Source organism: Oratosquilla oratoria, chromosome 39 (assembly GCF_046742065.1).
Source record: "Oratosquilla oratoria isolate Oo_2021 chromosome 39, ASM4674206v1, whole genome shotgun sequence".
Taxonomy (NCBI): Eukaryota; Metazoa; Arthropoda; class Malacostraca; order Stomatopoda; family Squillidae; genus Oratosquilla; species Oratosquilla oratoria.
Window position 1 is genome coordinate 1,290,001 of NC_134815.1, and position 10,000 is coordinate 1,300,000.

Genomic DNA, 10,000 nt, shown 5'->3' on the forward strand with positions numbered 1-10,000 from the left:
GAGAGAGAGAGAGTCATTACAGAACCAAAAGGAGTTGAAGACTGTCACTGACAAAAGAAAAATTGACAAGATGACGACGAGTTAATCCAGACATGAGATCCGTAGTCCATACAGAGACGCAGGCGACACAGGCGACGCAGGCGACACAGGCAACGCAGGCGACGCAGCACAGAGTAAAGGCAGACTTCCTGTTGCTGATTTGAGGTACAGTTTGAACTTCTTCCTCACTTGGAAATGCTGAGGCAATACATCTGTGCTGCGTCGACTGTGTCGCCTGCGTCTCAGATGGAGGAATACCCTGATTTCCTTTCAGGGAAAGGCGGATGGGTGAGCTTCCAGGACGACTTTGTTAGGGAAGGGAAGACAGTGAAAATACCAAAAAGTGGAACAAGTCTGTTTGCTCTTTTGTCGTGTTGAGTAGAGTGAAGTGGAAGCCAAGTGGATTAGTGGATTCAAAGGCGTCACTTATGTAAATGTCCTAATTCTCTTTCCTTACTCATAGGAGAAGTGGATTTTTCTACCAAAGAGGATCAGGCAATCGTGATGAAGAGAACTAAAGTGGCTTACCTTTGTGATGAAGGATGAATCGGGGGTCTCCATGGAAGCAGAGAAAAAAAGGAAAATATTTTCTGTGTCTCTGACGAGTCTATCAGTTTCTCATAATTACACTTTTCACGAGAAGTTCCTTGATTACAATGGAAGAATTGGGATTGCTACTGAGAACGATCAATGTTCAATAATCAGTGATTGTTTCATCTTCTATTTTTTTCTTTACTTTTCATAAAGACAATTTTTCATCGCACAAGTCTTGAATCTAAACAAGTTTCCACAAACAAACATCTTTCTTCACAGCGAGTACAATCAAACACGTGTATCTAAAAAACAGTTTCTTTTTCTATAGTTCTTTGACGGGAGGGGGGAGGGGGTTGGGGGGATGGAACTTTGACAACACCTGTGCAATTTTCTGCAACAGTTTACAAGTGTTTTCCTCAGTATCTGTATATCGCCACTGTCCTCGGGAAGTTACGTTCGAGTCCTGGGCGAAATTCCTGTCGCCGTCTAAACTTTCTTCAAACATAAACGTTGTATTTTATCTTATTTGTCATTGTTGTCACTTTCCGAACAGTTTCTTAAGAGACCCACACACAATCAATATCTATTGACGACATGAAATAATTTTACTCTTTACAATATTAAAGCGATTACAATCAATACTGGACGTGACAGATTGAAATTCTAGAAAAAAACGTCTAGAGAATTCTTAATTGTTACTGAAACGACAGGTTATGTTATGGTTGTCAATAACAAAATCAATGACAATAACAACACTGTCAATAAACATTGATCAGGTGAAGGTGTCTCAATATTCACTGTCATTATGTAATTTAATTTCCGTGTTTACGTTTTCTAATTTTGTCTGAAAATGGGATTCATTCGAGTGAGTTCACTCTCACATTAGCATATAATTTTCTGTGTTTGTATTCACTTCCGTTCATTAAATATTTTAAATCACACGTAACAATTCACGTATTTTGTAAAAATGGAAATCCCCTTTTCCAAAATTGACCCAATCCTCAGTCTTTAGTTCTCTTTATTTTTTATTTTCAAAATCATATATTCAGAGTTTACATTGTTGAATATATCACTTAATGATAAATGATAATGTGTTTCTCTATTTAATAGCTGGAAATTACTAACGCTATCCTAGACACATGAACACAAAATCTGCCTATTCGTTCATGATTAGCTTGTCGTAAACCTACCCAATGATTTTACGAGATAATCGTATTGTAACCTGATCATTATTGAAGTGAAATAAAATATGAAAGGTTGGAACGTCTGCTTCATTATGTAGGAATGATCTACAAATCAGGCTGTGATCCTTTGTAGCCTAATTGTTAGCAAATGCTGATTTAGGTTTCGTTGTTGTAATGTGATCTGTGTGATTGTCTTTTGCTGTGTATGCGAATGGACTGTGGATTTGACTACAAGCGATGTGTAATTTAAAACTAAATAATCTTTCCCAAGAACTTCCTAAATGTTGATTTATGTCAAATAAGAAAATTACGTTTATGAAATCTACCTTTCAATTTCTACCGAAAATATCATCAAAGTCGATATGACGTCATGTCGGCTTAGAATTTGGGATGTGACGTCACACGCCACGGGATGATGTCACGAAAACTAGACTCAATAGTAATGACGTTAGCGATATAAAGATACAAGTTATTGCTTGTTCTTAGAATTAATACCCAAGAAAGCTGCCTAGAAGAAATTCTAAATGAAAAGTCTTATTTCATAAGGGAAATTAATTGTACGCAGTCATCAGGAAACGGGCAAGTTACCAATTAGGCAGTTTCGAGTTACAAAGTCGATGAACAGACCTAATCTTGTTCAGACTCTGTACCTAATTAAGAATTAATGGGAAATATACTGTTTCACCTATGCCCTCATATTTGACATAGCCCTATTTAAGATGTGGTGTTGATATTGTGATTATATGAGATGGTGTTACCCGTAATACGTTACGTGTAATACGTTACACGTAACCCTTGGTACATGACCCGTGATTGTACATACGAATGTAACACGTTAACAAGAATTCATGATCTGGAAGGTAAAAAAATAAATAATTAATAATTAGTGCACCTTAAACTACGTAATAACTATATATCAACACCCAACGGAAGTACTTATCAAAAATTAATAAATGAAGAAAATTGCCTGGTTCCAGACGGATTAAAATTAAAAGCGATATAGATATATATATATATGTATATATATATGTATATATATATGTATATATATATGTATATATATATATATATATATATATATATATATATATATTTTGGAAGGAGGCCATTTATGATGCATGCGTTGTTGAAGTCAACAGCTGCGATAGCATTATTATGCTTGTAGAAATGCTTTTCTAAGTTGCGCACCAACGTGCGGTCGTCTGGAAGCAGGTTCTTAAGGAGATTGCTGAAGTCCATGGACTTCAGCAATCTCCTTAAGAACCTGCTTCCAGACGACCGCACGTTGGTGCGCAACTTAGAAAAGCATTTCTACAAGCATAATAATGCTATCGCAGCTGTTGACTTCAACAACGCATATATACATATATACATATATATACATATATATATATATATATTATATATATATATATATATTCTTGTTTTCTTTTTCTTTTTTCTTTTTCCTTTCTTTTTCTTTCTTTTTTCTTTATTCTTCTTTCTTTTCTTTTACATACGTCATCGATACGTCCCCTTACGGACACTCAAGCCCGGCACACGATATTCCACAATCATGCAAACTTATATTTCATCAACAAAACTTACGTTGCAGTAAATATTTATTTTTAAAGAACTACAGTATATAGAAACATGAAATACTCAACAACTAAAGATATATTTCTAGCTCTGATGTAATGACATGGGTCAGATTTAATTGTCCTATGTGAACCAACGATACATACGGACCTGAGAAATGGTTTATTACACACGAGACTGCCAATTACCGAGGTAATTAGTGGTAATGCAAAGGCGAGTTGAAAAGTATTAATTACCCTAAGAGTTACCATAGGGCATGGGGTGGGCAACCTTTGGCACGCGTGCCAGCTATTGGCACATCAAAGGTTTTTTATTGCACGTGAAACCCAGAGCTCACCTTAAAAGATAACTGATAAATCCCCAGATTCATTTGTATGACCACTGGTAACCGCATACTACGCTGAGCCCCGGACTGGGGCCCTCCTGGGAGGGGAAGGGAGAGAGGGTGGGGCCCCATACTCGTAGGCATGTAGGCCTACCATTTATGTTACTCTGTTTGCACGCGAGAAATTTTTGTATCAAAGATTTGGCTGATTTCGGCACGCACACCCAAAAGGTTGCCCACCCCTAACCTAGGCAAACAATGTTTATTACAGAGTTACATTTGTGTTTTTCTTATTGAAGACAACAGCTTAAGCGCCCCATTCACGATCAATTATATTGCGCAATTTCATTGTCAATACTCTGAATTGACAATTAAATTGACCGTGTATGGGCGATATATCGCCCATACACGGTCAATTTAATTGTCAAATCAGAGTATTGACAATGAAATTGTGCAATATAATTGATCGTGTATGGGCCGCTTTACACTGTCAAGTAGATAAAATATACAAAACAGAAAATACTCAGCTGCAAATGTTATGTAAAGAAAACTAGACTACAATCCTATGATGTTTATGTTCGACCAATTCTAGATATCACCAGGCGATTTCATTCAGTAGTAAGAAACCAATACAGATATCAAAAATTAAAACGTGTCCTACACGATCAATATTATTGCGCAATATTCTCTATTGTGCAATATTATTGACGGTGTAGGGATGTCACTTGATACCTTCAATATACTATCATTCTTTGATCCATCCAAGGAGACCTCAGGCTGTCAAGGTGTTAAAAACCACAGCAATTAACTTTTAGGTTTCGTTCTGGCTGTCGTCAGGTGATTTTATTCGCCCAAAGGTAGCCTCTGGCGCCAGATTCTTTTCTGGCGAAGACGCAACGGCGCCAATCGCCAAGAGGAGAGATCCTAGACTAACTGGCCCCTAGTCGGAACTGCCTAGTGTAGGCCTTATGGTCTCTTGCAGTCTACTTCATTCTTATGTTCTTAGTCTCCTCAATACGCGTCAAATTCTCGTTGGGAGCATTAGCTGCCTGATGTACGATGATACATCATAGTACTCGCATTGCAAAATATAAAGTTACAGCTGTATTACTCGTTCTCTTTCACTCTGAATGTTAATAACAGGAGAAAATGTGATCAGGCCAGTTCACAGATTATGGGGATCACTCAGCTACAACTAAAAAAAAAATATATATATTATCAAGACGCCGACAACGGCATCTTCGTATACACATTCGCTCCCAATGACTCCCACGTTGGCGTCAACGTATCGAAGGGGCCTAAGACTAAAGGAGTTATCGCACTGGTCTCTCTTTCCTCCGACCTTCGATTAATGGACAATACCGTCCACCTCCAGAACGTTTTCCTCCGTAAAATAACTTTGGGAAACTATTTTGTTTTCTCAACAATGTACATGCAATGTTATTTGGTACACTGGAGAAAAAGTGCCTTCCTCCAGCAGATCAGATACCTTACCAGAAGCTCCGGGCTGCAAATCAGATCCAACAGTCGGAGGGAGATTTGCCCAATGTGATAACGTCCTAAGGCTATGAAATTACTCACAGCTGACTGAGGAGCATTTACACGTTTAAATACATAATTCGATTTGTTCCAAGTGGACTGGGAGGCTCTGTAACTCTCTTCATCCCCCAGAAGGACATTTTTCCTCCAGCACTTGAGTCTGACCTGAAATGACCTTCGTCCTATTCTCTCTCTCTCTCTCTCTCTCTCTCTCTCTCTCTCTCACTCTCTCTCTCCCTCTCTTTCTTCCTAGAACATAAGAACATAAGAATGAAGGAGACTACAAGAGACCATAAAGCCTACACTAGGCAGTTCCATGTCCATTACTACCTGTCATCCCCATTCATAAAGTTGTCTAACAGTTTCTTAAAACAACTGATAGTTTCAGCGCTCACTACATGGTTACTAAGTTTCTCTCTTCTCTCTCTCTCTCTCTCTCTCTCTCTCTCTCTCTCTCTCTCTCTCTCTCTCTCTCTCTCTCTCTCTCTCTCTCTCTTCCCTTAAAGTACGTTGAAAATAAAGCATGACGTGTGATGTAACTTAGGAGAATCACGTGGGACTAGAATAGAGACGTGATACAGATCTAGAAACGTGACGTGAGTCATCGTAAGAGGTGATATGCGGTACATGACGTCACGGTGGGCGTGAGGCGTGACGTCACGGTGGGCGTGAGTGAAGTCTCGCTTTGTAACTCGAGAGTGGTCCAAGAAAGATAATTTTTTTTTTAAGTCCAGGGCAGGTTTGGTCTGTTTAAGAACATACAAAGGAATGGAAGAGACTGCAAGAGACCATAAGGCCTACACTATGCAGTTCTATGTCCCTTACCACCTATCATCCCATCCATTATAAAATCCATTACTACGAGTCCTGCCCTGTTGTCTTAATATGATGACCTTGCCTGTGCCACCTTCGTTAAAGCCCTTGACCCATTTGAATACCTCTATTACATCAATCCCACACTCTATGACTTTCTAGAAAGTGTAATTTTCGGTGCTTAAGCGACAGCACTTGAAAGGTTTGTTTCTGGTTAACCCAGGCATCTGTGACCTGACCTGGGTCAATCCTAGACCCCCTATGCCCTATTGAAAGCATCCGTGACCTGACCTGGGTCAATCCTAGATCCCCAGACCCTATTAAAAACATCTATGACATGACCTGGGTCAATCCTAGACCCCCCAGACCCTATTGAAAACATGTGACCTGACCTGGGTCAATCCTAGACCCCCTAGATCCTATTGAAAACATGCGTGACCTGACTAGGTCAATCCTAGCCGCCCCCAGACCCCCTAAACCCCGTTTCTTCTCCCCCCTGACTACACAAAACCCTGTGCCGGCAGCCAGAACAAAATATGTAAAGTCCTGCCACAGTGAGGGCGTGCACCACGCGCTTGCATAACCTTTCAAGAGGTTTTGTGTTAAGACCGACTTTGTCTGCTTGCATATGCATGCACGTCCGTCCACTCGAACACTCGAACCCTCGTTCCCGGTACGTATACACATATGCACACACCACTACCTGTACACATGGGCGTATGATTCACCATGGTCTTGGATCACGTGCTGGGTTGCATGTTTGATCGACAGGTGTTAACCTCCCGGATGAGAGCTTAAGGAGTGTAGTCTGATCTTTGGTGTGATCTTACACACACACACACACACACACACACTCATTCCCTTGCTCAATGCGTACAGTAACGTCTTCCAGTTTTATTAAAACCATACATTCGTTCCTTGTACTGTGCATGAATATTTACGTACACACATAAGTATGAGTATATGTGTACATATGTACGTACATGTACATCTGTGCACATAGAACGTCCGTCAAATAATTACAAACATAACTACTTCCTCCTTGCTCCAATGGCGTCCAGTACATGTTTCGCTTTGTTTGGCGTCTGCCGATTTTATTCAGTTAAAGGTTAAAATGTGTGTTGAGACAGTTAACTTGGCTAACTTCTACTTGAGTATTTTTGTTCTCGCTGGACGGTTTTATTCAGATTTGTGAGGTTACGCATTAGCCTAATAGTAATTTTCATTTACATTTCAAAGAACGACAAAATATGTATGTATGCACACACACACACACGCACACACACACACACACACACACACACACACACATACACACACACCTATATATATATACGTGTGTGTGTGTGTGTGTGTGTGTGTGTGTGTGTGTGTGTGTGTGTGTGTGTGTGTGTGTGTGTGTGTGTGTGTGTGTGTGTGTGTGTGTGTGTGTCGGAGTCAAAAACGAAGAACAAAATAACTTGAGGTCAATAGCAAGGTCATGTCAACAACTTGAGGTCAATAGCAAGGTCATGTCAACAACACGTACACAAGACCAAATTTAGATTTAAGAAGGAAATAGGCAAGAACTGGTTTACCCACAGAGTCGTTAACGAACAGAACAGACTCCTGCAGTGTGCGCTGAAAGTATCGGTTATCATAAAAGAAAGTTAGCTAACTTTACGAACGACATGCCATTAGGGACATGAAACTCCCTAGTGTAGGCCTTATGGTCCCTCACTGCCTCCTCCATTGTTACGTTCTTATATTTTTCTCTGAAAGAGGTTATAATTATACTTCCGTCTCTGCTAAGGAGGGAACACACACGGACGCCAGGCTGCATATAACAGGCAAACAGGTTTAGGAACCAACAGAGTGTTTCGGAAAGTCTTATGCAGTATCCAATGTCCTTCTGCAGACATTAGGCCCACGCTGGATACACACCCGGGCCAATGTGTGGACGTGTGTGGATATGTATACAAATACTGCCATGTCCTGGTAGGTAGGATTACCCACGTGTGTGTGATTGTGTGTGTGTGTGATTGTGTGTGTGTGTGTGTGTGTGTGTGTGTGTGTGTGATTGTGTGTGTGTGTGTGTGTGTGTGTGTGTGTGTGTGTGTGTGTGTGTGTGTGTGTGTGTGTGTGTGTGTGTGTGTGTGTGTGTGTGTGTGTGCGTGTGTGTGTGTGCGTGTGTATCTGTCTACATGTGTGTGTGTGTTTGTGTGTGCGGCCGCGAGTGTATCTGTCTGAATGTGTGTGTGTGTGTGTGTGTGTGTGTGTGGTGTATATATGTGTGTGTGTCTGCATGTGTGTGTGTGTGTACGTGCGTGTGTGTACGTGAATGAGTATTGAATTGCACGTTCAAGATGAACCTTGCGTTTATGCATACTTGTTGTGGAGAGAGGGAACGAAAGAGAGAAGGAGGGAAGGTGAGTAAGAGAGAGAGAGAGAGAGAGAGAGAGAGAGAGAGAGAGAGAGAGAGAGAGAGAGAGAGAGAGAGAGAGAGAGAGAGAGAGAGAGAGAGAGAGAGAGAGAGAGAGAGAGAGAGAGAGAGAGAGAGAGAGAGAGAGAGAGAGAGAGAGAGAGAGAGAGAGAGAGAGAGAGAGAGAGAGAGAGAGAGAGAGAGAGCACATTTTAAAAAGACTTTGTACACACGTGTTTACCTATGCTCATGGGGTCCTGTCGTTGTACTTCTATCGGTCAAACCCAACGTTAAATTCATTCATATTAATTGTCTGGACCAATTACTCATCCATTTTGTTCTAAAAATAAATACATGCACGCCCGTGTGTGTGTGTGTGTGTGTGTGTGTGTGTGTGTGTGTGTGTGTGTGTGTGTGTGTGTGTGTGTGTGTGTGTGTGTGTGTGTATCATTCTGTACGTATATATCACAGAGCCTTCACCTTTCATCCACCTTAACTTGGGGTGCAACCCCGTGGACTGACACTCGATCCCAACATGTCTTTGGACTTTTCCAGTGTCCATCAACAGTTACGTATAACCTAGGCCATTTCTAGAACGTCCACCCGATAGACACAAATTGAATTAGGATAATCTATTTTCCACCCACCGACACCAACTGTGGGGACATTCCCCTCCCCCTGGTGATCTTAAAGCGGACATTTGACCACTCTTGATTTATCGCATTTGTCCACAGTCCACTGCACCCTCTCCCCCGCAAGATCCTATATTCTCCTATAACCTTCCATAGGTCAACGACCTTTTTAGGCAAGAAATAGACAAGAACTGGTTTACCAATAGAGTGGTTAACGAATGGACTAGATTTAGTAACCAAATAGTAAGCGCTGAAACTATTAGTTAGAGAAGATAACTTTATGGATAGGGATGATGGGTGATCAGGGACATGGAACTGTCTAGTGTATGCCTTATGGTCTTTTAGCCTCCCTTGCTATACCGAGACGAATAAAATCGCCTGGTTGCAGCCAGAATAAAATAAACGTACTCAATTTGGTAAATGTTCATCGATATGGTTTGTGTCGTCTTCTGTGCTCTAGGGTTATGAAGATAAATAAAATGTGTGTGTGTGTGTGTGTGTGTGTGTGTGTGTGTGTGTGTGTGTGTGTGTGTGTGTGTGTGTGTGTGTGTGTGTGTGTGTGTGCGCGCGCGCGCCCAGGCATCCAACCTAAAAAGTGCTATCGGTACGGAAAGAGGATAGTCTATTAATCTGCTTTTGGATCTCCACTGCGGGACCGGCCTATCCCCCTGAGGGACAATACAGCCTCTGCACCACGGGGGCCTCATCCGGGTTGGTTAAGGCTGTATGTACGGTGGGAAGTGATGCATGTGAGTTTTTTTTTATGGCTATGGTTGCGAATGAAGTCGGAAAGCAATGGAATCAACTCGAACATACAGATGATGTGCTAGCACACACACACACACACACATATATATATATATATATATATATATATATATATATATATATATATTATATGCAGAAAAACAAGGAAAATAAAATTATGACCGAGCACTTTCGTCTATTTAGACAT

General features: G+C 40.9%; 1 protein-coding gene across 2 annotated transcripts in view; it reads right to left on the reverse strand.

The window, feature by feature from the left end:
* Positions 1-10,000, reverse strand: part of LOC143020237 (putative G-protein coupled receptor No9) — a 1,159,970-nt gene that overhangs the window by 1,133,303 nt on the left and 16,667 nt on the right. For both annotated transcript variants that reach the window (XM_076176404.1, XM_076176403.1), the window contains exons 2-3: positions 2,581-2,610; positions 568-875 (exon numbers count right to left, since the gene is read on the reverse strand). The gene's annotated coding sequence lies outside the window, so the exon portion shown is untranslated. The remainder of the gene's footprint in view (positions 1-567; positions 876-2,580; positions 2,611-10,000) is intronic.